The sequence below is a fragment of the Taudactylus pleione genome, unplaced genomic scaffold, assembly GCF_031769625.1.
Source record: "Taudactylus pleione unplaced genomic scaffold, aTauple2 ptg000169l, whole genome shotgun sequence".
NCBI classification, from domain to species: Eukaryota; Metazoa; Chordata; class Amphibia; order Anura; family Myobatrachidae; genus Taudactylus; species Taudactylus pleione.
Genome location: NW_028284571.1, coordinates 4170273 through 4188177, shown reverse-complemented (window position 1 = coordinate 4188177; position 17905 = coordinate 4170273). Strand labels below are relative to the sequence as shown.

General features: G+C 38.9%; 1 protein-coding gene across 1 annotated transcript in view; it reads right to left on the bottom strand.

The window, feature by feature from the left end:
* PDGFRA (platelet derived growth factor receptor alpha) overlaps positions 1-17905 on the bottom strand; it is a 93474-nt gene that overhangs the window by 43135 nt on the left and 32434 nt on the right. The window lies entirely within an intron of this gene.

The following is a 17905-nucleotide window of genomic DNA, read 5'->3' as shown; positions in this document are numbered from 1 at the left end:
TGTATAATTATAACCATATGTGTCAAAAAAATACACCTAAACTTGGACAAAAGTCTCTTTTTTTTAATTCATACTTTTGACTATAACCTGTACCACATAATAGAGTTTTGAATATACCTTGTGAACTTTATGTAGCTTTAGCATGGAAATTTATTGCAGAACTGATGTGTCTAGATTTTATTAATAGAAAATAGTTTGGTTATGAAATTTCATCAGTTTGAGTGTGAATTAGGAATCTAACATATTAATGTCTACTTACATTGTAGCGATAGTGCAGAGTGCAATATATAAATAAATAAATATATATATATATATATATATATATATATATATATATACACATATATATGCCTCATAGCAGTATACATGTTGCCAATTGATAGTTGGCATATAGCATTGTAGCCCGCAGCTTTTTTGCTTATTCTCCACTAATATGTCTTCAGCTTGGGTGACTGCAGAGCCACACTATTGCTTCCATATGCTTTTTCAGGAAATCATTGGAGGCTAATGTATGTGCAGATCTGACTTAGGAATGCTAACAGGATACCGTACTGCTCCTAAAGAATGTGCAGGAACATGACAACTTGCAGTCTTTACAAGTTTTCAAAAGTTGGCAAATTGTGTTTTCCAGACTCTGGACAAATCCTTTCAACGGTTGCAAAGTACAAAACTCTTTCTCTTCCTCCCTCTCAAAATATATATACCACAGAGACTCTGCACTCACCATATTGAAGCATGGAGATTTAAGCTTGCAGACCCACCTCATGAGGTCACCGTGACGTAGTAGGTGGGCAAACATCTTTGGCCAAACATGTACTAAGAACCTCAATAGAAAACCATGTTAATTGATAGTTTAATATATATATATTTGATATCTAGTATTCTTATTGCTTAGAGTGGGCATCTGAATCCCCCCCCCCCCTTTTCCTGTCAAGGGCCCCCAAATATATATATATATATATATATATATATATATATACACATACAGTATGTGTGTGTGTGTGTGTATATATATATTGCAAATAGGTTTGGCACTCCCCGTATTTCAAATAAATGTCCTGTGTGCCCTTGTAAAGATTGGTAGACGATCATGGAAATGCCAAGTCCCGGCAAAACACACACAGCACTGCAGTTTATAGAATGAGTAGTTTACGTCAACGTTTTGAGGCTTAAGGCCCCCATACATCAGCAATCTGAAAACCACAATTGAACAATTTGAAGATTTATTGCCCGATCTTCGGATTTCCCAATCTAGCAATCTGCGCCCATACACTACAGATCTTTTTCAGTGATTTGCAGATCGATTGCAGCAAACGCAGATCTGGCAATCATGAAAGGCCCATCATTTTGCTGGAAACGGTCTGCAAATCTGCTGATCATGTCCATACACTAGCAATCTGCAGCCCCAATCGATCTGTGAAATCCAACATGTTGGACAATCTGATTAAACAATTCCAATCACTTTTTTTTGCAATCTACGATCTGTGAAGCCCATACATTGCAGATTTTTATACACAATCGATTGCAAATTGCACGATTGCTGCAATCCATCTCTGATGTATGGGGGCCTTTACACGCCTCGTCCTCAGGAAGATTCAATTAAGGGAAATGTTGGTAGAGCACACTTTACTGGTGATTATGGGAGGGAAAATCTCACTCGAATTTGCTTCCACCTCTAAGGGGTGCAGGCAAGAGTAGGTAAAGTGTCCTTCTTGTAATTACCTGGATTGTGTGCAGCCATTTATATGGTGAGGTTCTGACAGAACCTCGCACTTAATTGAATCTTCTCCCCTTAAGAATGACTTTTGTAAAATAGTCACCCCCTTAAACTTCATTGTTTAAATACAATTTTAATTGTATGATTACAAAATAAAACAGTTAACAGTGAAGCTCTACATTGCTAGTTAGTATATTGAATTCACTGATGGGCTCAAATGTAGTAATAATAATAATATTTATATAGCACTTTTCAAGCAAGACGGCTCAAAGTACTTTACATTTGCATTTAAAAAACAGCACAACATAGAAATAAATAGCCTGAGGTTTGCGGGCACCGGTGCAGAACTGGCAAGATAGCCGCTCAATTTAAAGTGGCAATTTGTTTTAAGGCAAAACCAACCTGGTTTTGTCTTAAAGTAAATGCCACATTAAATCAATCTTTAGTACACAAAGACGCTACAACGCAATGGTATTCTCTTGGATAGTAATAAATTGCTGCATTATTAGTAATGTATAGTAAGTATTGTAGTCATCAGCAATTTGTTGAAGAAATATTTACAAGCATGAACTGAAGACTTCTTGCTAATCACAACAATGTTACACAACAGAGACACACTGACACATGCCTCCAGTCTCAAATATACTATACAAGTGGCAAATATACTATACTAGTCATAAATATACTATACTAGTAGTAAATATATTATATAAGTGGTACATATACAATACTAGTAGCAAATATACTATACAAGTGGCTTTATGAGAGCAACTAATAACCTTTACAATTATGTGCAAACATTTGTAGGTGATCTGCAGACTACAGTTATGTGTGAAAAATATTGTTTTTCACTGCGCACCTTTGTAATCTAAAGCAGGGTATTGTAGTTAGCCTGTCCGAGCCTAACATGGCTAACAACCGTGAATAATACCTTTAATTTCACACCAAAGACAGTTTTCAAACAATATAAAATGTCTTAATATCAGTTTGTATAGTGGCAGTTTTGGATTCATATTTGTGTATATCGCAGATCCTTTTGCATATAGTACCAGTCTGTGTGTTATGTTCAAAGCCCCTTTAACCCTGATAGTAATAGGACCTCCAGTCTGGTCCACACTCTCATCTCTACAGAACGTAATCTCTGCCTCTCACATACACACCCGTTATTACAATTCCTCTATGTGACTGGATAAACTCTATCTTCTTGCTCCCTCCTTGTGGGCTCTGTATATAAATAAAGCCCCATCAATGCTCCCTTTTGCTATATGGTGAGAGAGATAGTATTTAAGCATCTTCTCCAAGACAATGCTTGGAGGGATTCAATTAAACCCTGCATCTAATTACCTGTGCTGTGTAGGGGGTAAAGTCCACTAATTGAATCTACAGGTGTGGGAAAGTAGCCACATGGTAAATCCTGCAGCTAATTGGATTCCCTGTTACAATCCTGTCATCTGCCATTTTTTAAACACAATGGGGGAGATGTATCAAGCCTTGGAAAGAGGTAACGTAGAGAAGGCTGACGCATATGTCACCAAAAATGTGCAAAATAGAGATGATGTTATCCTATCGGGGCCAAGCTCTAAATCTGGCAGCACTGCAGCTCCCATAGAGCGCTATGGGGCTGCGTTTGCGGGCGAAAAGGGAGGGACCACGGCAGATAAGGGAGATATCTGCTGTGATCCCTCTATAATACATCTGGGTGATCCTTAATATTTGCACAACCCCCCCTTCTCTCCCTGAATACGGCTGTTTTTGAAAGAACAAGGGGTAAATTTACTAAAGTGAGAGTTTTTAGAAGTGAGTTTTAAAAGTGATGTTGCCTATAGCAACCAATCAGATTCTAGCTATTATTTTCTAGAAGGTGCTAGTTAAATGTTAAGTAGAATCTAATTGGTTGCTATGGGCAATATCACTTTTAAAACTCTCTTCTAAAAACTCTCACTTTAGTAAATTTACCCCCAAAAGTCCATCACTTTCACAGTGATGGGAATCAGGGCCAGAGTAAGGTTTGTGGGGGCCCCAGGGCAACTAACTTGTGGGGGCCACTACCAATAAAACGGTTAAAATGATATACTCGCAGTGTTACTAAAAAGTATAAAGTGTACCTACTCTCAGTGCTACAAATGTGTTATACACACTCTAGTGCTCCTAGTCCACATTATGCCACACAGCCCCCACGCTGGTGATATAACTATGTGTGGGAGTCCCTACATTTGTGGGGGCTAATGGGCAACTACCCCAGCTGCCCTTCTGAAACTCCGGCACTGCTGGGAATTACAAAAATTGTTGTTGAATTACATAATAATAATAATAATAATAATAATAATAATAATAATAATAAAAAAAACGGTCTCATTGAACATCAGTTACTTAATTTAAATGAATCAAACCATTGAAATTGATATGAAACAAACTCAAGTACCAGCCCTTTATCGAGTGGCTCCAGCTGCTCTTTACTTCTAACATCGACCATGATCTCAGCTGTGGTCAAGAAACATTTTCTTGCAAAGTTTTAAGGCATTGGTGATGCTCGCATACTAATACATCAGATATACTGCTACCTACCACTCATATCAAAATGGGTGCTCTTGTATATCAGCATTGGGAACTTGGCACTCTTACGCTGTGTTTTCCTGAACATAGCAGGCAGCATAGATGCTATATTCCTGGTGTCAGGTCACTAGGTTTTGTTGCCATGGGTCAGGAACCTTAGGGCTGGCCTCTGTATTAGGATAATAAATGAAGCAAGGCGACAGGTTGAAGCTCCTCCTCATGCAGATAGATAGTAGAGATGAGCAGTTTGGTTTTGCTGAAAACCAAACACACCTGAACTTTGTGGTTTCAGAGTTGAACCAAGTCCCAACTTGGATCAATTTTGGGTTTCCGAGTAGAACTATGTCTCGGCCTGGGTTCTCCCGCAATTTCGATCTCAGATCTAAAACCATCTTGCATGTTTTTGATTGCATGTAAGTCTCTCTCTCGTGATTTCAGGTGCCAAAACTGGTCAAAATTGACTGGAATTTACTGATTTTATCTGTTTTTATAAATTTTTTAAAGGAAATCCAAAACCCAAAACCGAATTAAAACACTTGAAGATGGTTTTGCCAAAACCAAAAGCATACAATTTTTAAGATTGGTTTTGACAATACCAAAAAATGGGGTCTGCGCACATCTCTAGTAGATAGTAGTGCAGATGAGAGGCAGAATGTGGAGCAGGCTGGTGGAATGCTGAGACCAAACGGAACAGTACTATAGATATATGAAGCAGATAGCACAGACTGGATCAGGCTGATAATGCAGCAGGCATTAGGACACCAGTAGGCAGGCGGATGAGACTTAGCAAATATAATACACAGCTGTGATTGGTGAGAGATGGTTGGATCTTGCGCACAGCCTGAAGTAGATGAATGTGGACTGAAGCAAATGCAGAAAGCACTGATAAATGCAGGTAGCTGAAGGCTGGGTCAGGTGCAGCAGAACATTGTGATTACTGTATACTGGGAATGGATCAGCTGCTGGTTGCACTAGTTAATGCAGATTATAGTCAATAGGAGAGTGCACTAGTGAATGCAAATAAAAGGAGAGAAGTTTTTCTGGCAATGTTAATAGTGCAAGTCCAGATTTAAATAGGGTGCTCTGAAAGGATGAATAGAGCAGGTGTTTTATTAAATGCACATTATACCAGTAGTTGTATTTTCAAAAATGATCCCCTAATTTTTGTGCATGAGTCTCAAAATCTGCATTCCTCATACAATTACATCTAATTCAATCCATTTGACTTTTGGGTATGTTATTAATCCATGGACGATGATGTCCACTATTATAATGCAAATACGAGCAGCAGTCTACAGGTTTAGTGTATGCAGTCGATATAATCTTATTGTCCTCCACAGAGAGGACGATATCCAGAAAATCAATCGATTTGTGACTAAAGTGTGAAGTGAAGTGTAAGTTCATGTCATTGTGATTCAAATACTTAGTGAATTCAGCTGCAAATAAGTGGTCCCCATTGCAAATAAAAAACAAATCATCTATTTAACGGCCACAGTACACCAGGCTCACCCCAGCAGGCCCACTCCAAATGTGGTCATCTTTAAATGACCCGTATATAGAGGTTGGCATAGCTGGGAGCAAGCCTGGTGCCCATGGCCGTTCCATGCACCTGCAAATAGTGGGTGGAGTCAAATAAAAAATAATCATGTGTTAAAATAAAATAGCTTCAAGAAGAAAACTATGTTGTCCATCAGAGAGATCCACATCTGATGTCAATGTCTTTTTAATAGCTCGTAGACCCATCTCATGCGGGATATTAGTATAGAGAACCTGTACATCCACGATGAAAGAGCCATAACCTGGATGCCAGGAAATCTCTGCCACTTCTTGTAAGTGCATGGTGTCATGTATATGTGATCTCTGATGGACAACATAGCTTTGCAAAAAGTGATCAACATAAAAAGATAAATTTGAGGTGTGACCCAATCCCTGAAATAATAGTTCTCCCCGGTAGTGTGCTCAGTGATTTGTGAATTTTCTGTAAATAAAAAAAAACTGGTGTAATACGGTGACTAGGAAATAAAAAGGGAAGTTCATCTATATTAATCATCCCCTCTGTGAAGGCCAAGTCTAAGAGTGCTCTCACCTCCCCCTGAAATATTACCGTCAGATCTTTTGATAAAGTACAGTAATAATGTGAATCACATACTGTAGCTGTCTTGATGCTTCTTTTACATAGTCCATTTTATCCAGGATGACTACTCCACCCCCCTTGTCTGCAGGTTTTATAATGATGGAGTCGTCATCCTGGAGACTTTTCTTGTTAAACAAGGACACTAAATACTTACAGAGATTCGCAAACATGTGTGCTCCCAGCATCTAAGTATTGGGTCATATTAAAACACTATACTGGAGTCACCTTCCACTACTTATTTATTACCTCAAGCCACAAAATAACTTCATATAAGACTTTCACTTATTTTTACAACTTAAATATTTTTTCATCCTTATGAAATTACAACTACTGGTATAGAAGGTTGGACTTTAAGCATTTAATACAGGTTGAGTCTCCCATATCCAAATATTCCGAAATACGGAATATTCCGAAATACAGAATTTTTTTGGCATGACTGAGATAATGAAACCTTTGATTTTTGATGGTTCATTGTACACAAACTTTGTCTAAGGCTCAAATTATTAAAAATATTGTATAAAATTACCTTCAGGCTGTGTGTATAAGGTGTATATGAAACATAAATTAATTTTATTTCTGTAAACAAACTTTGTTTGAACCACAAAATTATTGAATATATTGTATAAAATTACCTGCAGGTTGTGTGTATAAGGTGTATATAACACATAAATGCATTCTATGTGTATATTTGGGTCCTGTTCCCTACATATTTCATTATGATATGCAATTATTCCAAAATACGGAATATTCCATTATCCAAAATACCCCTGGTCCCAAGCATTTTGGATATGGGAGACTCAACCTGTAATACATCCAAGCTATTTTGCTATTCACAACCACGAAAAATGGCTTCTGTCTCAAATGGTTCTTATTATTATTTCATAATCATTCAAGCTCAATGGCTTCTTTATTAGTGTGAAATTATCAGTATGACCATCCCTTTTTTTAAGGTAAATAAACTTTCACTTACAGTGAGACACTTCACAGTTTAAAGTATCTAATGCTAGTGGGTTCTATTGGAGACACAGTAAGGTTACATAAGTATCAAGTATACTAATTTGTTCAATACAATGATTCAGTGTTTGAGGTACTAAAAGAGGACAAATAAAGAACGTAACATTCTGAAACATTGTATTGAATGAATTAGTATACTTGATACTTATGTAACCTTACTGTGTCTCCATTAGAAACCACTAGCATTTTCTTGTATTTATTTTAATATACACTGTTTTCTTGTCTATACCACACACATTATGATTTTATTATTTCACCGCATATATGATATCAAGAAGATATAATTTTAATGAATAATTTAATTAATTTATTCTTTTAAGCAATCATTGGTCTTTGTGCACCCTGGAAACTGCTCTTCTTTTTTCTTTTTTTTGTGTTGATTCTTGGTAGGGGATGTAGTCATGTGACTGGTGGCCGCAAGGCCTCCAGTCACAATCCTGACATCAGAATGCCGGCTAGCGATTTATGATAGGTATCGAAATACCAACGCCTATCATAATCCTGGCACCAGTGCGCCCAGGATGCCAACCCAAATGAAGGTAAGTCCGGGGCGCCCTTAGCGTTAGCCATGGGGGGGTAGGGTCAGGATTAGGGGGTCTAGTGGGGTTAGGGTTATGTTATTGGGGAGATGAGGGTTAAGCACCCCTAGGGGGGATGGCTAGGTTTAGGCACCCCCCCAAGGAGGGTTAGGTTTAGGGAGCAGTTAGGGTTTGGGGGGGAGATTAGGGTTCGTCACCCCTAGGGGGGAGGTTTAGGCACCCCTGGGTGTAGGTTAGGGTTAGGCACTAGGGGGAAGTTAGGATTAGACACCACTAAGGAAGGGTTAGGATTAAGGAGGACAGGGGAGGGTTAGGGTACTTACCCCAGTCGGGATCTTGATCCTGTCTGGCATCCGCATTTTATGCCATTTTTTAGATCTTAACATAACCGAGTAAAACCGAACCACTGATCTCTTCTTCTGACTGTTAGATCTTGCTTGACTTTGGCTTCTGAATATCCTGAGGTTCACCGAATGCAATTTTTGTAAATTCTTCATTATATTTCTTAGGTGGTCTGCTGATATTTGATGTTGCAGAAGATCTTTTCTGTGGTTGAACTTCCACGCTGGTAGTTTCTGGTTCAGATACATCTCCAGCTGTTGGCATGTCCAATAACACATACTCATTTTGCATATCAACTTCCAGCTCTTCTACAACTTGTGTTGCCTCTTTGAATATAACATCTCTTGATTTGATAAGCTTTTTGGTACTTGGATTTCATAATCTGTAGCATTTGCTTTCATAATAATAGCCAAGCATGATGCACGTTACTTATTTTGAATCCAGCTTGCATCTGCTTTCCTTTGGTACGTGTACACAAGCAGTACTTCCAAAAGCTTTGAGATGTCTTACACTTGGTTTTCTCTTTGACCAGGCTTCGATATGTGTTATGTACTTTAGGGTAACTGTGGGAGAACAACTTTTGAGATAAACAACTGTGGACATGGCTTCCACCCAAAACTGTTTGCCTAGGCCTGCATCCTTCACCATACTTGTTCTCTCTGCTAGTGTAGTTTGTTTGTTCACTTATACCAATTTGCTCAGGAGTATAGACAATGGTCACCAGATTTTCATAGAAAAGATTCCTCCTCTTTGTTTAGGTATTCTCCACCATTATCAGATCTCAGTGTCTTGAGTCTGTGACTGGTTTGATTTTCTAGAAGTCTTTTGTAGCCTGAAATTTTCTTTGTCACTTCAGATTTCTCTCTAATGTAGTATACATGTGTCATCCACTAACTGTCTTTACTTTCATTGGACCACATACATCTGAATGTACTATCTCATGTAGTTTTGTAGCACTACTTTCTGATTAGAGAAATGGCTGACAACTTTGTTCCCATTTCTGGTACAAAAATCACCAATCTCAGATTTCTGTGACTTTAATTCTTGTCCCAACTTTCAAGTGGGCTTTAATTGTTCCAACTTTTGTAGTTGTAACCACTTGATTGCAAATCCATTTGATTGTAATATGGCCACATTTAGTTAACATGGTGAACAATTCCTCATTGCAGCTGAAATGCCCTGTTGCACCTGAATCATTATAAAAACAATCTTTTCTGCAGTTATCTGTAACACTAAGGACTGATTCATCCTTATTATTGCATTTCTTGCTTTGATTAATATTCACATTCTTTTGCTTGCATTCATATGCCTTGAGACCTATCTTATGACAAATATAAAATTTGAACTTTAATTTTCTAAATGTTTCACTTTTTTTGTGCAATGCAGTGGTCTCAGCATTGGAATCACAGGACACACAATCTTGGAACTGTTATAACTTTGCTCTGACTGTGTCTGTGGTTAACTTTGTTGTGTTTGTCCCAACGCCACAACCAGGAAGTCAAACTCATGCATTAAATTATGTAACAGTGCTGTAGCTATCTCTTCATTGTCTACTTGCACTCCAACAGATGTTAACTGCTAAGAACGTGACAACATTTTGTCAATAAAGTCACCCATACTGCTCCATTCACATAACATTGTTTTGTACAATACACATCTTAAATTTATTCTTCTCATGAGAAATCTTGGTACACTGTCTACAAAGCTGTCTACATGTCTTTTGTTGAAGTCTTCCCAAGTATAAAATAATACATGTATAGCTGTATACTTAAGCCTATGGTACCCATGACTATCTCTATGTTGTCTGGGCTTGGATATGCACCTAGTTCTACTGTGACCTTCCACAACCTTTATTGCTTCAATTCTATTTCCATAGCAAACTTCCAGGTTGTATAATTCTCATTTGTATAATGCACCTTTCAACTTTATAAACCCCATCATGGGTGTAGCTCCTGCTTGTATATTTCTTGCACCCATATTTATGCAGCTTCTGTGCATTGATCAGTCTTTTTACTGACACACTGTGCTGGAAACACTCTGTGCTGTCCTTACTCTTTGTTCTGTAGCAGTGTGTGTCTTGCATGTGACTAAAATGGCACCTGTGTGGTGTTGTGGGCCCCTGTACACATCAGCGAATGTACACACCAGCGGATGCCTTATCACTACAGACAGCCCAGTTGCGTAAACAGTAGGATGATTTATTGAAAGATATGTTATGTACAGCAGTACTCACTGTGATACACTGGTTATAATGGAGTGGAACTTATTTTATTTAAAAAATATATATATTTTTTTTTTAATAAAGCGTGTTTTAAAAACTCATTTATTTTTTATATTTTTCAGATTTTTTTTACTTTTCTAATATTTTATACTTTATGTGTGTGTGTTGAGGTCTGAGGGGCATGTGGAGTGCATCAGAATTGTTTAGGGGCATCATAGTACTTCTTTCTTTGGAAGTCTCAGCATCAGGCTACATCTCTCTTTCCACTGGGTCAGTGGAGGGTTGGGGGCTGAGGCGGGGGAGCCCAGCCTGTTTGGTTTCTTCTGGGCCTCACAATTTCTACCAGTAGCCCTGCAAATCAGTGTTCATGTGTCAGAAACTTAGAGCTTCAGCTGCCTCCTATTTGCCAAAAAAACAATATAGTTCAACATTGTCCAGGCTAGTAAACATGACTTCTACAGAGCATTATGGTGTGGAGGTGTATGCATGATAAGTCGCCTTTAAAACATTGAATTGAAGCCACTTTATCCTAGTAATTCCATAATCTGTGATATCAAATATGGTGAACTTTAGCTTTCTAATCGGCTTTAGCTGTGTGTTATAAATATTTAAAAATTCCAGAAAATGAATACTATTATTATAAAAATGATGATGATAATAATAATAATAAATTTATATAATGCCTTGACTCAAAGACCTATATATTATTGCAAAATGGAGGCAGTATGACCATCTACACTTTATTGAAATAAGGGGAGGAAAATAGGCTATATTTTGGGACCATCATTTAGATTGTGACATATTACACTATTGGTGTACCTCTTTTTCTTCTCGTCCCCTTTTTTTGAGGCGTACTGGATAAAAACTACACCTTTCCAAGAAAGAAATAAAGATTTCTATATGGACAGATTTTAAACTCCCTATCAGCATATGATAGAACTTGGATCTGATAAGACTAGAGACTTTACATACATTGGTTCGGACAATCCATCACGTGGTATCATTACATTGTTTTGTATTAAATTGTTGTATAACATAAGTATTATTTATGAATGATCGTAGAAATATGACCATATCTTTATAGGCAGTGCGCAGTAGTGGGTTGTGCTGACACATCTTTATTCATTACCAATGTAAATGCTTGTTATGGTAAATATTTACCATGTATTACAGTACAGGTTTTAAGGATGTCTATGCTTGAGTCCAGATGGTTAATTAAATTGACTGAGATATTATGTCACCTATGCTCAAGCATGAATATACTTAAAACTGGACTGTTGGGGCGAAGTTTGGGAAACTGCCGTAGTGTGTTAATTTATACTAAATATCCAAATATCTAAATATACTGTGTCCATTAATATGTATAAAATGTATTCAAACTACCCCAAAACCTTGTAATCTTGTCAAATATGTATGTGGTAACCATTGGGATACTTGTACCGTAACACAGACTGAGCAGAGCCAGATTAACAATGGGGTGGATGGAGCTCCAGATTCACAAAAATAGGCCCATCATCATGGCAACATGATCATGACCATCTGCCTAGCTGGCCACATAGACATAAATCCTAATCACTACAATTTTAATTCTAGTTTTCTCACATCATGACGCACTTTTCTATTTTTATGTATTTAAGGAGACAGTGCGACATGGATAGTGTAGTGGGTATACACAAGCACGTGGCTCTGGTCACTTCCACAGCACTGGCCACAGCTCCTCCCCTTTTCAGAATAGACCCTCAGTGGCAAACACAGGGGGGTTCTGAGTACCTAGGACCGAGGGACATGCGGTGAGGTCAATGGATGGGGAGGCACTAGCTAGTGTCAGAGCCAGATTTGCACACACATACACGAAACTGCCCCACTTGTGCAGATCTCCCCCCTCACACAGGTCAGAGTAATGGACAGGCACCCCCCGCCCCATATTTTCGGAATAATTATACTCAGTACTTATTTAATATAAAAAAATGATAGATATAATAACCACCCCCAGCCCCGTTTATGTTTCATCAGTCAGCTCCCTTTCTGTCTCCCCAGCTCCAGCCCCTCACGTGTAGCCCCTGGCCCCCCGCATCCAGCCCCCACACCCCAGAGACTTACATCTCTTCAATCTTCTGACTGCAGCTGTGGCCGGCTGCTCAGTGCAGCGATGAGGCATGCGTGACGTCATGATGTAATGCGTACCTTGTCTCATAAAATAAAGCTTTATTCATTGCACCAGGCAGCCGCCGGCAAGCGCAAGCAGCTGCCTGGCTCTAAACATTTGCATTGAATAGTAGAGAGGGGTGGGCCCGGGAATCCAGTCCTGGCAGTCTCGTCCTTATTCAGTGCAAATGTTTAGGGCCAGGCAGCTGCCAAACAGTGCTCCCCCTCGACCAGCGCCAATGGTGAATGCCATCCTGGCAAGGGGGAGATACACTCTTGCCCCTTAAACAAAAGATTTCCCCCACACAAACACAGATCTCCCCCTAGCAGTGGACCCTCTTCACCTTTTTTCCTTTGTCTGCTTATTCCAATTTCCTTCAACCTCAGTGCTGCTGCTGAGCTCCGATGCCTGAGCACTTCCTTGATTGGTCACCTGATCATAAGAGGTGTCCATCAGAGCTCAAGGCATGCAATGCCTCCATTATCTCTTTTTCTCTGTGTTTTATTGGCTGCTTTGTGGCTCAGCCCCCAGCTCCAGGCAGTGTCTGAGCTATCAGAGGTAAGGCTGAGCTCTTACTACCTCATTCTCTCGTCTCTCCCTGTATTTCCAGGGAGTTCTGCAAGTTTGGTGAGTTTTGCCTATAAAACAATTAGAATCATACAAAGTAGATATTTATAAGTTATAATTATCTTCATTTTTATAGTCAAAAGTCTGCAGTCTGACAGGGAGCCCCACCGCCTTGCGGAGTAATGCTGTGAATCGCAGGTGTCATTTTTTGCTGTACCCCCTCCCATGCACCCATGACCGCAGCATTATGCCATGATGGACGGGCCATAATGACACAATTACCTGACCACTGCCCCAACAAGAACTGCTGCATTGCAACTTTCCACTAAAGACAAGTGTAAAGGTGCATACACATGTAACGATTTTGTAACCAACGATTTTCTGTCAGATTTTCTGACAGATTTTCTGACAGATTTTCCCTTGAAAAAGTGAACGATTTTCTGAAGTGTAATGAATGATTTTTTGAACGATGAATGAATAATGTTCCTTCCCTTAATGAAAATCGTCATGTTGGACAGTCTGAAATAGACGATGAACAATAACTACAAACTACAAACGGGACTGCGCTTTTGTGATTATCGTACATCGTTATAACTCATAAACTAAACGTTTTTTTTAACGATTTAACGATAACAACGTCGTTATCAACAAATCGTTCAAAATAGTTACGTTTATGCACCTTTAGTGTGATACACACACACGCACACACATATATATATATATATATATATAGAAACTCCCTTTGCAAATCCTGTGTTTGCCCCTGACCCTTGAACATTTTCAGCCCCAGGCTCATGTGGCCCTTAATCCATATCCGTGACTGAGAACTTAGGTGGTAGATTATGGTAGATTATGTACAATTAAATTGCAAATTAAATTAAAAAATAAAATAAAAACTTTTTTTTTTAGCAGTGAGCTGGTCAACATCACAAATATTAGTTCTATCTGAGACACAATTACAACTGGAGCCCAAACCAAAGGTAAGTAAGATCCCTGTAGCAGGAAATGCCTGAGCGGTTTAATAGAACGCCCTATCACTGCCGGCTAATTATGTGTAATAGATGTTACCTGGAAGGAGTAGTTTAAATTAGCATATCTTGCACTGAAATCCGTCTTTAATGTGACATTTGCACCCCTGCCTGTGCATCACACCAGGAGAGAGGAGCCTTATGGGCAGATGTACAGACATTTACCAAATAAAACACTCTTATCTTGGAGGAAAACATGGCAGCAGCCTCTTCTGTTAGTAATTACCTGATTACTATAAAGTCATTTTTCAGCTGCCCTAGCAAGTTTTTACTCGAAAATAAAGCTGAAAAAATACTAGGTCTTTTTGTGGACATTTCTTGGTCAATAATAACAGCAAGACTGGGTACAGATGAAAAAAACATTGCCTGTACAGTCTCACATTTCAGATTGATACTCCATGTATACAGAATTGTAAATGGAGTGTGACTCAATATACTTAAACAAACAAGTTGGGGGCTGGTGGAGAGGGGCAGGCAGTGCTATGGCAGCTCTGTTTGTTTGTATAAGGTAGACAAGGGCTAAGGTGACAGAACGCACATTATATATAATGTGTAATGCTGCCAGATGGGAATTGTAATGTAGGACACTTGCAAAAAAATGAAGCTTTACACTGATTTAAATGGCAAAATTGTGTTTTGCTCAACTACCATTGCGCAGGTTTATCTGTCTGGGTAGTAACAAATAAACATACTTTATATTTATATTCCAATATTTAATTTGTCAACAAGTGGCATGTGAAGGGCCTCAGCAGTGGTTTTGCCTCCGGTGACACATATTTTTATAATCATCTAATGATGTAAAACAGGCTTTCTGTGTCTTGCCAGCTGGTTCCTACCAGGAAAGGGGGAGCAATGAACTGTAGCTCAGATTGCTGCCACTGGTGGCAGTGCTGAGCACAAAAAAAGTGACTTTAAATTTGTTATAGCTTATACTTAAGTCACTAAAGAATGTATTCACTCTCCACAGGTCTTTCTCTCCTTCATTTCAGTCTTACTAGATAAGAGATGTTTATGGTCCTATAGCCCACTGCATGGCTGCCCGGTTAAATTAAACATGAAAAAAAAATGTAATTTAAAAATAAACAAAATCCGGATGAAGAATTTAGCATAACAAGATGCCAGCAGCCTAATTATGAGATTAGGCAAGGGATTGAATTATAAATACCAGAAAGCCTCTTTTTGCCATGGAGATGTCAACAAATAATGTCAAATATTCTAATATGCTGTACACAGAAAGCAAGTCCCTGGCACATACATGACTCTGGAATGTCACATCTAATCCTTACATCTGAGTACATTCATTTGCAGCACTCATAGGAGGATTTGGCAATGATGAAGGTTGTAGTACAGAGACAGTAGAAGAAATAGGATGCAGTGACAGTGAGGTATGGCACTTCATAGGGCTGACCCTTTGCAATGGGTGGAAAGGTTAAATGAGAGAAAACTCTTGTTCATGTTGGTGTTGATTGAACCACTACTGTCAAGCAGAACCTTAAAACTGTGTGGTCGCCTCCCTGCCTCTTGCGTACAAGGCGGCACATTTATATCAGTTGTCATATGTAGCTCTTATCTGTCCATCTGCCTGACATGGCCCAGTGGATATGTGCACCACATGTGCCCTCGAGTGCATGGGTACACTCTTCTCTGAGTAACACACCTCCCCAGGCCATTTGCTGTAATAAGCATCCCACTGAGTGTGATCTCCCTGCCCCCTTCGTCAGGTCAGGAGTACCACATGAATGGCTTCATTCTATTGCATTGACATAGGACTCTGCTAGGTACAGAGAATTAATTAACTGATCAGTGACTGACTGCCTAAGTGTTATAATGACATGTAATAAGTATGCTCAGTTATGTGGTCAATAACACATTGAACACTGTAATGTAGACAACCTGTATCTCTCCAGCAACTGATGAACTAAAAGTCTCAGCATGCTCCGTTGTTCCCCAGAATCTGTAACTTAAAATATTTCTGATATAATGATATACTGATAACTTTGGAAGTGAAATGGTTATTATGTTTTTATTATTATTATTATTATTATTATTAATTTATTATTATTAATAATAATAATAATAATAATAACAATGTTATTTATATAGCGCTTTTCTCCCAATAGGACTTAAAGTGGGGAATTCAATAGTTGTTTGGGTGCCCAACTGAGCTATTCAATTGTTGCTCCGATTGGGCATGAGTGCCACAAACGCCCAGCTTTCTGCTCTCAACCTCCTGAAGTTGCAAGCAGAAATCTGCAAAAAGTCAGTTTTGGGCACGCAAACCAGGACTTTGCATGGGCTTAGCCGCTTTACGTGGCTAAACATGTTGCATTTGGGTGCGGCAAGTGCGGTAAGTAATGCACTCATGCCAGATCGGCTAAACTATTGAATTGCTCCGTCGGGAGCCCATTACTTATTGCCACCCAAAAACTATTGAATCTCCTCATGTGCTTTACATCTGCATTTAAAAAAAACACAAGATAGAAAATAAGCTTAACAGAAAAGAGAAGTAAGCATTTGGGTTGTATTGTTTTAGGAACTTAAGGCCAGCCATGTCACCAAATAGGTCCTACTCATGGGCATAACTACTATAGGGGTAAGGGGTGCAGCTGCTATGGGGACCAGAGCTGAGGGGGGGGCATCTTCCTCATCAAAGTTACATGTGTTATATACATTTTTTTACCATTGGGCGGTATATAGGAGACTTTACAAACTTTTGCTATGGGGCCTTCAAATACATAGTTACTCCCCTGGTCCTACTCATTACCCAATGAAGGAAATTGTTCATACACTACCAGTTGAAAGCTTTACAACACCCCAATTTTTCCGGTTTTTATTGAAATTTAAGCAATTCAAGTACAGTTAATAACCTGAAATGGTGTAAAGGTAAGCAGTAAACTCAGAGAAGGTAAAAAACAAACAAACAAAGTCTAGGTTAGCAAAAACTGACCAATAACATCAATTTCAAAGTTATAAAAGAATCCTTTTTTAGAGAACAAGTAATAGGTAAAAACTTACGGCTGTTCTGCAGCAATGAGAAAGAGGCTTGTCTGGGCCATGAAGCACCACAGGTGGTCTACTGAAGACTGGATGAAGGTCTTATATACAGATTAATCAAAATGTGAAATCTTTAGTTAATCATACAGGCTTTTGGTACGTCATTGAGTAGGCAAAATATCCTTTTGCCTACTCAATGACGTACAAAAGTGTCAGGGGTTTATTTGCTAAGTAGCATGTTTAAGCCCAAAATTTAAATGGAAAATCCTTTAATAGCAAAGCAGCCCTTGTTTTGCTATTGAAAGCATTTTACTTTTAAAAACACCTGGAAGTACTGTAACTAATCACCTGTGACACCAACTATCAAACATGGATTAGGAAGGGTGATGGTCTGGGTCTTTTTTGCTGGATCCCGAGATGGCGACTTGCACAGTGACTGGCGCCCTGAACCAAAAGGGCTACAATACCCTCTGGTCTACACCTAGTTATCCTACTGCAAGATAATGGCCCAAAACATACCTCCAGGTTAAGTCAGAACTACCTTTGAGGAAAATAACTAGGCGGTAGGCTTTATACCATGGAATGGGCAACACAGTTTCCAGACCTAAACCCAACCAAGCTAATTTGGGATAAACTGGACAGGGTGAAAG